Below are 12,937 nucleotides of genomic sequence, written 5' to 3'. Positions count from 1 at the left end.
AGTCTTCTCCAACACCACAGTTCAAAAGCATCAATTCTTCAGTTCTCAGCTTTCTTTATGGTTCAACTCTCACAGCCATACATGACTACTGGAAAAACCATAGCTTTGACAAGATGGACCTTTGTTGGCAAAGTAATGTCTTTGCTTCTTAATATGCTGTCTAGGTTGGTCATAGCTTTCCTTCCAAGGAGCAAGTATCTTTTAATTTCATGGCTGCAGTCACCATCCGCAGTGATTTTGGAGCCCAAAAAGTGAAGTCTGCCACTATTTCCATGGTTTTCCCATCTATTTTCCATGAAGTGGCATGATCTTAGTTTTCTGTATGTTGAGCTTTAAGCCAACTTTTTCTCTCTCCTCTTTCACTTTCATCAAGAGGCTCTTTAGCTCTTCTTCTCTTTCTGCCATAAGGGTGGTGCCATCTGCATATCTGAGATTATTGGTATTTCTCCCATCTTTATTCCAGCTTGTGCTTCATCCAGTCCAACATTTCTCATGATGTATTCTGCATGTAAGTTAAATAAGCAGGGTGACAATATGCAGCCTTGACGTACTCCTTTCCCAATTTGGAACCAGTCTGTTTTTCCATGTCCAGTCCTAACTGTTGCTTCTTGACTTGAATACAGATTTCTCAAGAGGCAGGTAAGGTGGTCTTGTATTCTCATCTCTTTCAGAATTTTCCACAGTTTATTGTGATCCACACAGTCAAAGGCCTTGGCATAGTCAATAAAGCAGAAGTAGATATTTTTTTGGAACTCTTTTGCTTTTTCGATGATCCAGTGGATGTTGGCAATTTGATCTCTGGTTCCTCTTCCTTTTCTAGATACAGCTTGAACATCTGGAAGTTCACAGTTCACTTATTGTTGAATCCTGATTTGGAGAATTTTGAGTATTACTTTGCTAGTGTGTGAGATGAGTGTAATAGTGTGGTAGTTCGAGCATTCTTTGGCATTGCCTTTCTTTGGGATTGAAATGAATACTGAACTTTTCCAGTCCTGTGGCCACTGCTGAGTTTTCCAAATTTGCTGGTATATTGAGTGAAGCACTTTCACAGCATCATCTTTTAGGATTTGAAATAGCTCAACTGGAATTCCATCACCTCTACTAGCTTTGTCTGCAGTGGTGCTTCCTAAGGCCCACTTGACTTCACATTCCAGGATGTCTGGCTCTAGATGAGTCATCACACCCAGTGGTTATCTAGGTCTTGAAGATCTTTGTTGTACAGTTCTTCTGTGTAATCTTGCTACCTCTTCTTAATATCTTCTGCTTCTGTTAGGTCCATACCATTTCTGTCCTTTATTGTGCCCATCTTTGCATGAAATGTTCCCTTGGAATCTCTATCAAGAGATCTCTAGTCTTTCCCATTCTATTGTTTTCCTCTATTTCTTTGCATTGACCACTGAGGAAGGCTTTTGTATCTCTCCTTGTTATTCTTTGGAACTCTGCATTCAAATAGGTATATCTTTCCTTTTCTCCTTTGCCTTTTGTTTCAGAAAACATCTTCAAGGTGACTGTTACAACTCCGTCATCAGCATGAACTAGTATGCTGTCAAACTGGAGAAAATAGGTTCATTTCAATAAATTTCTGATTTGTTACTGTCACATGTCAACACAACTGGTCTTACTCATAAATGAAATCTGAACTTTGCACCCTACTCCTTCTCTGTCTCCTACTAACAGAACTTCACTTATCTAATCTGGATTTGGCTTGGGGTATGATCCCATTTCATTATTTAAGAAAACTGAGGAAGGAACATCATAAAATTAATTTTCACAATGAGATATAGGCTTACCAAGTATTACTAATTCACAAGCATTGACATGTGGCTCAAAAATCTAGAAAAGGAACATAATTGTGTAGAGAGAGAGAAATGTTCCAAACCTTTGCATTAGGTGGTATATACATTGTGATAAAACTTTCTATAATTCTCAGGACTGCCTTGTTTTCTCCTTTCTAGAGACACTTATTTGTACATTGCCATGTAGAAGCTAGTATAAGGAAGACAAAAATAAAGAACCATCTGAATACAGAAACAACATAATTCTTTCTAAAACATTTAGAGAACAGTTTCCAGGGCATTTGATTGGGTCTTGAAGGATGAATTGGGTTTTCCCAGACTGGAAGAAAAGGAGGTTGTTTTTTAAAGGGAAGCATCATAATATTTTCTGTGGTTCATCTGTCCATGTCCTAAATCTCATTGTCTTTTACATTCTTTATAATCCTGCTTGGGGGCTCAAGAAGAGCGGATTTGTCCTCCTGCAAAATTGGTTTTATATAGACAGGCACACCTTGCCTCACCAGTTACTGTCCTTTGGACTGTCTGCTGGAAAAGCAGGGCCATCTGTTCTGACAGACGTTACCCAGATAACATCAGTGATGCCAAGGGCTCTTTCTTTCTCTTCTGACCTACTTAGTCTTCCACCAACCAGCATTGTCTCCTCTTCATTACTGCCTTGTGCTAAACATTTACTGTTTTCTCCTTTCCTCCCTTTCTGCTCAGCAATGTTCCCTTTGCTTTTAGGAAAACACTTAGCCGTGGAGCTGGTTTCTGAGTTATTGTGCTTCTAAATCCTCTTGCAATCCATATGCAATCATCTGCTTATTAGGGTTAAACGAGTTCAACTGATACTATAAAACCTTGATTAATAGCAACATATGGGTAATACGTCTGGTTAATTGAATTTTCAGGTTAACTGAGGGTTAAATGGGAGATTTAATAAAATTGCTAAGTACTTATCCTTATCTCTTTTATGGCACTTACCACATTTTACCTTGTCTGGGCATTTTTAAAGTTCATGTCTAATTTTCCCTAATCATCTGTGAACTGTCTGATGATTGAGTCTGAGCCTTATGCTAATCTGTAAATGTGGTCCAACATACAGTATTTTTAAGAAAATGACATCATCTTCATCATCATGTAATTGTGTCATGGTTAATTGCATGGGCTCTGTAGCCAAACAACCTCAGGCTGGATACTGTTTCTGTCATTTACTAATTCTGTGTGCTTAGGTCACTTAAATTCTTAGTTTCCCCATCTGTACAATGGGGGGAAAATTAATAATAATCTCACACAGCTGTTATGGGAAATAAATGACTTAATATTAAGAAGTTCTTAGAAAAATGAGTAAACACTTTACTAAGTGCTCTGTGTTCATGTTCCCATTTGATGTCAAAGGAAGATGCTATTATTATCCCATTTTACACATGAGAAAACTGGAAGGCAGAGAAGTTAAATAGCTTACACAAGATCACACAGCTAGTAAGCAATAGAGATAAGTTTGAGTGAAAGAGGTTTGACTTGACAACCTACACTCCTGACATACTGCACTTTTAATCATATTTTGCATCTTTGTAATAGTCATATGTTGCTGCTACTGCTAAGTTGCTTCAGTCATGTCCGACTCTATGCGACCCCATAGACGGCAGCCCACCAGGCTCTGCTGTCCCTGGGATTCTCCAGGCAAGAACACTGAAGTGGGTTGCCATTTCCTTCTCCAATGCATGAGAGAGAAAAGTGAAAGTGAAGTTGCTCAGTCGTGTCCGACTCTTAGCGACCCCATGGACTGCAGCCTACTAGGCTCCTCCGTCCATGGGATTTTCCAGGCGAGAGTACTGGAGTGGGTGCCATTGTCTTCTGCCCAACTATGGGGAAAGTTTCCTTCTAATATGTCCAACCATGTCAGTAGGGGGCACTGCTCGTCACAGTAACTAGTGAAACTGGCAGGATGAAGACTTCACTGTGACCATGACCTGTGCTTCCAAGACTGCAACCATAGTAGAAAGAACACAGTCAATTCCCTATCTGCCTTACAAGGGAAGCATGTCACTTGCACTGAGATTTTAATGGCTACAGCAAGTCACGTGGCTACCCATAATTTCAAAAAAGGTGGGAAAGTGCAGCCCTACCATGACCCAGGAGACAGAAAGCTAGAAATACTAGTGAATAACAATCCCTACCATACCCAAAGGCTCTCAAATTACCTGGTAAAATCTGGACACTAGATATAGGCTTAAATAAGTAGGTGCACAAACTTGAGAAAGCTAGCTTCTTAGTCTGGAGTAGGGTTCCTCAATCCTGGCAGTATTCACACATCAAACCAGATGATTCTTTGTAGTATGCATGTGCTTTGAGGGGAGGGTATCCTATTCTTTGTAGAATGTTTAGCTGCATCCCTGACCTTCTCCAGTCATGATAATTAAATGACTTCAGTCATTGCCCAGTGACCTCTGGGAGCCAAAACCACCCCCAGTTGAGGACTTCTGTTCTAAAATAACCTCATTTGTATTCATGGCTGTTGAATCGTGGGGAAATTCAGGCTATGCTATGACCCCTCTGTAAGGAACGTGTAGAAGATTCTGTGGTTTAAAAAACAGCATCAGAGGCTTGGAACCTTGTAGATAGTCGTTGGTTTGAATCTGGCATAAGAAACTACATCCCCTGAAATCTCTGTCAAGTACTTTTTGCTATACCACATTTCCTAACCTCTTTTCTTAGGTTTTCTACAGTGACTTTATACTTTGCAAAGTTCTTCAGTGAATCCACCTCAAATTGTCAGCCACTGTAATTTTTAGCCTATTTATTTTTCTTGGTTCTCTGTGGAAGTAGGGAACAGCTGGTCATCATGTTCTGTATAATAACTTTTCATGTATTTGAAGACTGTTATTAAACCATCCCCAAGCTTCTCTATGCTGGGGTAATTGTTATGCTCAAACATGCTCTAGGAACTGTGTAAAGCCGAAGAGAAGATAGAGTCTCCAAACTAATGTTTGTGTATTAAAATTGAAGAAAAGCAAATTTTAACTGAAAATATCAACTGAGAAATAAGGCTTAAATCTGAAACTCTGAGGTTTTGTTTTCAGCCTTTTTCTTCTTTTTTTCTTATTTATTACAGTTATGGCTGTTGACTTGAAAATTTAATTTATTACAGTGGAAATTAATGTCCTAATTAAGATTTTATAGTACTTTTAATCTTAATGATATTCTAATGGAAATCCAATGATGAACAAGATAACTGCATCTCTGCCTGTCACATATCAGGACATGACCAGACATAGTCCAATTAACTGTACTGGCACTGATGAGAGGCTATAGCTTGAAACAAGACCTTCCTACAATAATATATAACTTGGACAGTCAGTGATAAAAACTAACATTTATTCCATGCTTTCCATCTGCCAGACCAGATGCTAAGAGATTTACAAGAATTACCCCCATTTAATCTCATTAACTCTAAGAGGTACTTGCCATTATTATCCTCATTGTAAATAATTAAGAAGTGCAGATCAGAGAGGTTGACTAACTTGCTCGATGTCACAGAGCTATTGTTAGAATTAGAGTTTGAAATTAAGAATGCTGATGCTAGAGCCTGTAGTCTTAACTGTAATAATACATGGCCTCTGTGCAGGCAGGCGCCATATCTTATTAATCTGTGCATGTCCAGTGTGTAGCTCCTAGAATCAATTCTCAGAAATACTTATTGAATGAGTAAGCAAGTGGTGAATGACAGAGCAGAAATGCAGAACGACAGTGTGGGCTGTGGTTCAGAACATTAGGTGCTGAGGCATCAGTATCTCACTTCACCCCAGCTCACCCCAGGGTGGCCTGGATGCCTTCTTTAGGATTCCATGCCAACCTGTGTGTGCCTATATCCACGCACTGGCCTCACTGTATTATACATGTATGTGCCGGTTTCTCTTCCTAGAGCAGTGATTCTCAACTGAGGGCAAGTTTGCCTCCCAAGGGAACTTGGCAGTGTCTCTGCACATTTCTGATTGCCACACTGAGGGCTGCTACTTCCATGCAGTGAGTAGAGGCTGGGATGGTGCTAAACATCCTGCAATGCACAGGAGAGCTCTTCACCACAACTGTCCAGTCCCAAATGTCAGTAGTGACAAGACCGAGTGGCCCTGAGCTAAACAGAGAGCTCCTTTGTGAAAGCATCCTTGTGTTTGGAATCAACTCTGTATCCCGAGTGCCAGGCAAATCCCTAACCTATCACTGGGCTCAATATACATGGATCAAAGGAGTAGAGAGTGAAAGAGTGCTTGAATGGATGATAGAAAGAGCAATGTAGACAGGATTCCATTTTTTGAGGTATGTGTAGTTCCACAAACAGTTCGCATAAGGGGAGAGCAGTGGGATATTACTTGGATGTATTAATTGATGTCCCCCCTTTACTTTCTCTTACCTCAGAGCCCTTCTTCCATTTATGCAACAGCTAGAATATTTTACCTCTCCTACTCTCAAAAAAGGGGGTGGGACAGCAGAACTAGAAAATAAAAGAATAGTATTTCTGGGTTTGGACTTTCCAAAGCCAAGGTTCAAGTATAAGATTTAAAAAAAAAAAAAAAAACAGAAAAGCGCAGTTAGTCACATATTCAGTTTCCTTATCTCTGAGACTAGATCAGATTGTCACCTGACTAGAGGGTGGTAGTGAAGAAACAAAGACTTGATTTTGGGTGGATACCTGGGGCGAGACCTCACATTGTGTTCCCCTCCTCTGAGTTTTGGGCTGGAGGTAGAGAGAGCATCACAAGAGGGATCTGAGGAATCCGAAAGCAAGGATGTACTTCCGCCATCTCTGCACAACCCCCAGGGAGCAGGTAAGAGCTGAGCAATCCCTTTAACCTGGAATGATGTAGGAACAATGGAGCAGAAATGACTGCATGAAGTTTCTAGATTGAACCACCAAACTCCCCAGATCACAGACTGGCACAGATATGGCTTGGATCAAGGGGAGGCCACAGTCAGCAGAGCCAGATCTGCAGAGGATTGGAATAAGTTATCTCTGAGGATACCAACACAGATACATAACCATGGCCCTTACCAGTTCCTCCCCACTTTCGTCATGGTCCCAAGTAGCCTTGGGGAAAAGGATGTTTGGGACATCCCGAATTAAGTTCAGCTTTCACCACAATGAAGGAAGGCTCAGAAGAGACATTAAGTTCAATTTAACAAGAAATGGATTCTTGTTTGGAAAATTCCATGGGCAGAGGGGCCTGGCGGGGCTACAGTCCATGGGGCTGCAAAAAGTTGGACATGACTGAGTACACACACACAGAAAGAAATGGAATTAACATTTCTTGCCTCTGATCTGTGGTCTACCATTTGCGCTTGCTGCAGAAGCTTTTCAGATGATAGTAGGAACCCAGCAACAGTCTTGCCATTAATAATCCTTGCAAACCTAAATGGGATACTGATTGAGAGTAAGGCAAGATTTTGACACTGAGCCAGCAGTATATAAAAGAAATTATCAACTCAGAACTTCACTCCCTGAAGCAAGGCAGGATTCCTACTGCCAGAACTGCATTGCAAGGAGCAGACAGAGCCTGTGAAGTGAAGAAGCTGCGGAGTTACCAAACTCAGAGACAAGGTCAAGCTGAATTAGTGATGGCTGAGACCTGAGGCAGTGTTCTTAGCATGGGATGGACACGGCTTTAAGACCCTCCTTCAAGGGTCATCCTTGGCAGTAATGAATGATATGGGTAGAACAGATAGGGTCAACACGGCCTCAGTCCTGGGGAAGAAGGAGGGCAAGCCTGAGAACACGTGTCTAAATGAGTCAGTCTTTGACAAATGAATTTTAAAATAAAAGACAATGTGAATTACTAGATAGTGTCCACAATACTCAAATTATACTTTAAAGATCCTGATGACTTTAATCTAAGACTTTATAATTCAAATATTAATTTTTCTGTCAAACATTTTTTTGCTATTCGTTAATCTGACCATTTGGAAGAAAACATGATGGGAAATGTGTTTCTGGAGTCCTTTTGGGGCTTATCCAACTAAAACAGGATCTTTTACATGAACTTTAAAAAAAAATTTATGTTAGATTGCATAGTAATATTCTTGCTCCCCCTCCTTCCAAGGTTTACAGGAATCTCCTTGATCACTGGTATGTTCTTCAAGGACTGGTGAGAGCTGATACCTGTCCGTTTCTCTAGGTTCCTCGCCTGACATTCTTCTCTCATTTTCCATCACACTGGACTTCAGGTGCCTTTTGCCTACTCTAGTGCGGACTCACCTGATACTTCAGAAAGTGAACTTACTTGAACTAAGGCTCTTTTCGAATATCATTGGGAGTAATAAGAATTTTGAACTGAGATTATCCTAGATAGGGTGGGTCTCGAATGCACTGACAGGGGTCCTTATAAGAGACAGAAAAGGAGAAGACAGAGAGACACAAAGAGGAGAAGGTCATGTAAAGATGGAGGTAGGGATTGGGGTGATGAATTTAGAAGTCAGAGAATGCCAAGAGTTGCCAAGAGAAGTTTGGATGAAGGCATGGGGTTTCTCACTCGGAGCCTCCAGGTGGAACCAGTCCTGCTGACAATTTTATTGCAGACTTCTAGTCTCTGGAGATAATTTTTTTTTTTTAAGCCACCAAATTTGTGATAATTTGTTACAGTTGCCCTAGAAACTAACATAGCTATGCAAAGTTCTATGACTGCTGTGCGCTCCTTCTTTTCAGGGCTGATGCGCATGCCATGCCCTCTCCTTCTTCACGCCCCATCTAATCAGTATCTCCTCTTCAGTGACTTTTGGTGAGTTTTTAGCATACTTCCTGTAAAGGACCAGATAATAATATTCTAACTTTGTGAACCATATATGGATCCTTGTCACAGCTACTCACATCTGCTCTTAAATCATGAAAATAGCCATAGGTTGTATGTAACCTAGTCAAAATGGTTGTGTTTCAGGAAAACTACTTATTAAAATAGAGGGTGATGGATTTACCTGTGGGCTATGGTTTAATGACCACTGCTTTAGTTATTTTCCAGCACTCAACTTAAACATCACTTTCTCAGGAACCTCACCCTAACTTTTTTAGGTTTTCATATCACTTATTCCACTTATGATCTTTTCTAGTTTTGTTGAGATATATTTGATCTCTAATATTGTGTAAGTTTGATCTTAAAATGAGATTTGATACAGCAAGATGATTTCATACATGTGTATATTGCAAAATGATTAACACAATAAGGTTAGTTACACCTTCATCACCTCACATAATTACCTTTTTTTTTTCGTGGTGGTGAGAAGATTTAAGATATATTTTTTGTAAACATTCAAATATATAGTTGTGTTAGCTACAATCACCATGCTATGTATTACATCCCAAGAATTTATTTATCTTATAACTGGAAGTTTGTGTATTCTGACCAAAATCTTTCCATTCTCCTTAGCTCCAGCCCCTGGCAACCACCATTCTGTTTCTATGAATTCAGCTTTTTTTTTTTTTGATCCCATATGCATAAGCATGATCATACTTATTTGTCTTTTTTTGTCTGACTTGTTTAACTTAGCATACTGCCCTCAAAGTCCATCAACGTCATTGCAAATGTCAGAATTTCCTTAATTTTTGGAGCTGAATAGTATTCCATTGTATATATGTATCTTCATCCATTTGTCTGTTGATGGACACTTATGTTGTTTATTGGCTATTTTGAAAAATGCTACAGTGACCATAGGGGTGCAAAAAACTCTTTGTCATCCTGATTTTGTTTCCTTCAGATTTATACTTAGAGCAGAGATTTCCAGATCATATGATAGTTATGTTTTTAATTTTTAAGGAAACTCCATACTGTTTTCCATAGTGGCTACACCAATTTACATTTCCACAAACAGTGTGCAAGGGTTCCCTTATCTTCACATCCTCACTAACACTTGTTATCTTTAAAAAAAATTAAACTAATTTATTTTATTTTATTTTTTTACTGCTTAGACCACCTTCTTCCATTTCTCCACCTCCCCAATTCCCATCTCTGGCAACCACCAATTTGTTCTCTGTATCTCTGAGCCTCTTTCTATTTGTCTAAGATTCTTTATATAAGTGAAATCATTGGTATTTGCCTTTCTTTCTCAGACTTATTTCACTTAGCATAATGCTCTCAAGGTCCATCCACGTCACAGATGGCAGGATTTCATTCTTCTTTATAGCTGAATAATATTTCTTTCTCTCTCTCTCTATATATATATACACACTACACACACACACATGCATACAACAATTTCCTTATCAATTCATCTATATATAGATGCTTGGGTTATCTTTTGCATTTTTGATAATCACTATTTTAGTAGGTATAAGGTGTAGTTTTGATTTGCATTTCCTTGATGATTAATGATATTGAGCACATTTCCATGTACCTGTTTACCATCTTTGTGTTTGCTTTGGAGAAATGTCTATTTAGGTCCTTTCTATATTTTTTAGTATTCCCTGGTAGCTCAGCTGGTAAATAATCCACCTGCAATGTAGGAGACCCTGGTTTGATTCCTGGGTGGGGAAGATCTGCTGAAGAAGGGATAGGCTACCCACTCCAAGATTCTTGGACTTCCCTAGTGGCTCAGATGGTAAAGAATCTGACTGCAATGTGGGAGACTTGGGTTCGATCCTTGGGTTGGGAAGATCCCCTGCATAAGAGAATGTCTACCCACTCCAGCATTCTGGCCTGGAGAATTCAATGGACAAAGGAACCTGGCAGGCTATAGTCCACAGGGTCGCAAAGAGTCGGACACAACTGAGTGACTTTCACTTCACTTCACATATTTTCTAATCAGAATAGATAAAAGGTAGAAAGTAACCTAACTGTCCATCAATGGATGAATAAACAAAGTGTAATATGTACTTGCCATTGAACATTATTTAGCTTTTTAAAAAGGAATGAAATTATGACACATACTACAACATTGAGGGATTTTGAGAACATTATGCTAATTGAAATAAACACAAAAAGAAAATTAGCATATGATGTACCTAGAAAAAGGCAAATTCAGAGACAATATATTGGTGGTTGGGATTAAGGGGAGCAGAATAGAGTGCCATTGTTTAATGGGTGTAGAATTTCTGTTTGGGAGGATGGGAAAGCTCTGAAAGCAGATATTGGTGATAGTTTCATAACTGTGAGCATACAATTCAGTACCACTGAATTATACTCCTGCTGCTGCTGCTAAGTCACTTCATTATACTCCTAAAAATGGTTAAAATGGTAAATACAATTTAAAAAATATGCCGAATGTATTAATCAGATAACGTATGGGAAGAAACAGGCCAGGATGGAATAGGACAGAATAGAAAAGAATGGATCATAGGATGGTGTTGCAGAGAAGGACATCAGAGAACAGCAGACCTGGGTTGAGGCCAACTGGGCCACTCGTTCCCTCTGTGTCCTCAAATATATCCTTGCCCTGCATTTCTGAAATTTGTGAATCTACAGACTCTGATTACTCTGTTGTTCTGGCATTTGGTTTTAGTCTGGGTTTTCTTCAGGATCATCTGGGGAAGAAGGTCATTCATTGGCTTTTGTGATGGGGCTCTTTTGATCTTTGGCCAATTGTGTTGGTTGGTTCCTTCTGCCAGATCCCCAGGCTCATTCTGATTTCCTGTGCAGTTTTGTGTAAAGATATCTTCATTGGGAAACACCTGCTGGTTCACTTTGCTTCACAATAAGTTTCACTCCTTTTATGGATGGGACACCCAGCTCCAGGGCAAGAAGGCAGGAGGTCTAGCATTTACTTCAGATTCTAACTCAACTTAAAATCTTATATCTGCCAATTGACTTCTATTTTTGCTAAGAATATCCTGTGTATGAGACAGCAAAAGAGACACTGATGTATAGAACAGTCTTATGGACTCGGTGGGAGAGGGAGAGGGTGGGAAGATTTGGGAGAATGGCATTGAAACATGTAAAATATCATGTATGAAACGAGATGCCAGTCTAGGTTCGATGCACGATACTGGATGCTTGGGGCTAGAGCACTGGGACAACCCAGAGGGATGGTATGGGGAGGGAGGAGGGAGGAGGGTTCGGGATGGGGAACACATGTATACCTATGGCGGATTCATTTTGATATTTGGCAAAACTAATACAATTATGTAAAGTTTAAAAATAAAATAAAATTAAAAAAAAAAGAATAATGAAAATAACAACCCCTGCTCTTCTCTTCTTTTTTTTTTCTGTTAATTTATTGGATTTATTTTTGAGAATAAAATTATTAAGTAAAATTGGCTCTACTTTAGTGGATCCACAGCAAAAAAAAAAAAAAAAAAAAAAAGAAAAACAGTGTTTGCTGCCGTTTTGTATGTCCCTACCAGAGTGTGCACTTCAGGAGATGAGGACTCTCTTTGCACATGCAGGCAGAGAAGATGAATCAAAGTTGCTCTGCATCCAGCATCAGGAGGATGGCCGTCAGTCCTGGCTCTGCCACCATTTTTAGCTTATGATGCTGGGTAATCACTTGTTTATTGCCCTGGTTACTTTCCTTCCTCATGTGTAAGGTGAGTGGCATTAAATGAGATCATCGTGTATGTTTCCTTTTAGCTCTGATGGCTTATGATTTTTCTAGTGCTTAACTCTGTTCTTGCATATCTCAGGAAATTAACAAATGTTTACTAAGTTGAATTGAATCAATTGCTATTTATTATTAGTCAGGTGTCATTGACTCATCACATCATTTAGGTTTCTAGAAAGATGTTTGGTACTTTTTTATTATTCTTAGTAGAAATGTGTCACTGATCATTTACATTTACTGGTTTAAATATGACTGGTATTAGTAGTAATAATAATAATAAACATATAAGAAGTCCTAGTATATTCCAGATACATGCTAGATATTTAAAATTTTAATTCTTAGCACAAACTTAGAAGATAGATACAGACATTAACCCTGTTTTATAGATGGGGTAATGAGCATGTTAAATAACTGGATATATTCATATACATGCTGCTGCTGCTGCTTCTAAGTCGCTTCAGTCGTGTCCAACTCTGTGCGACCCCATGGACGGCAGCCCACCAGGCTTCCCCGTCCCTGGGATTCTCCAGGCAAGAACACTGGAGTGGGTTGCCATTTCCTTCTCCAAAGCATGAAAGTGAAAAGTGAAAGTGAAGTTGCTCAGTCATGTCCGACTCCTAGAGACCTCACGGACTGCAGCCCAC

Source organism: Bos indicus x Bos taurus, chromosome 7, assembly GCF_003369695.1.
Source record: "Bos indicus x Bos taurus breed Angus x Brahman F1 hybrid chromosome 7, Bos_hybrid_MaternalHap_v2.0, whole genome shotgun sequence".
Classification (NCBI taxonomy): Eukaryota; Metazoa; Chordata; class Mammalia; order Artiodactyla; family Bovidae; genus Bos; species Bos indicus x Bos taurus.
The sequence above is the reverse complement of the archived record's forward strand: the minus strand, read 5'-3'. Positions refer to the sequence as shown.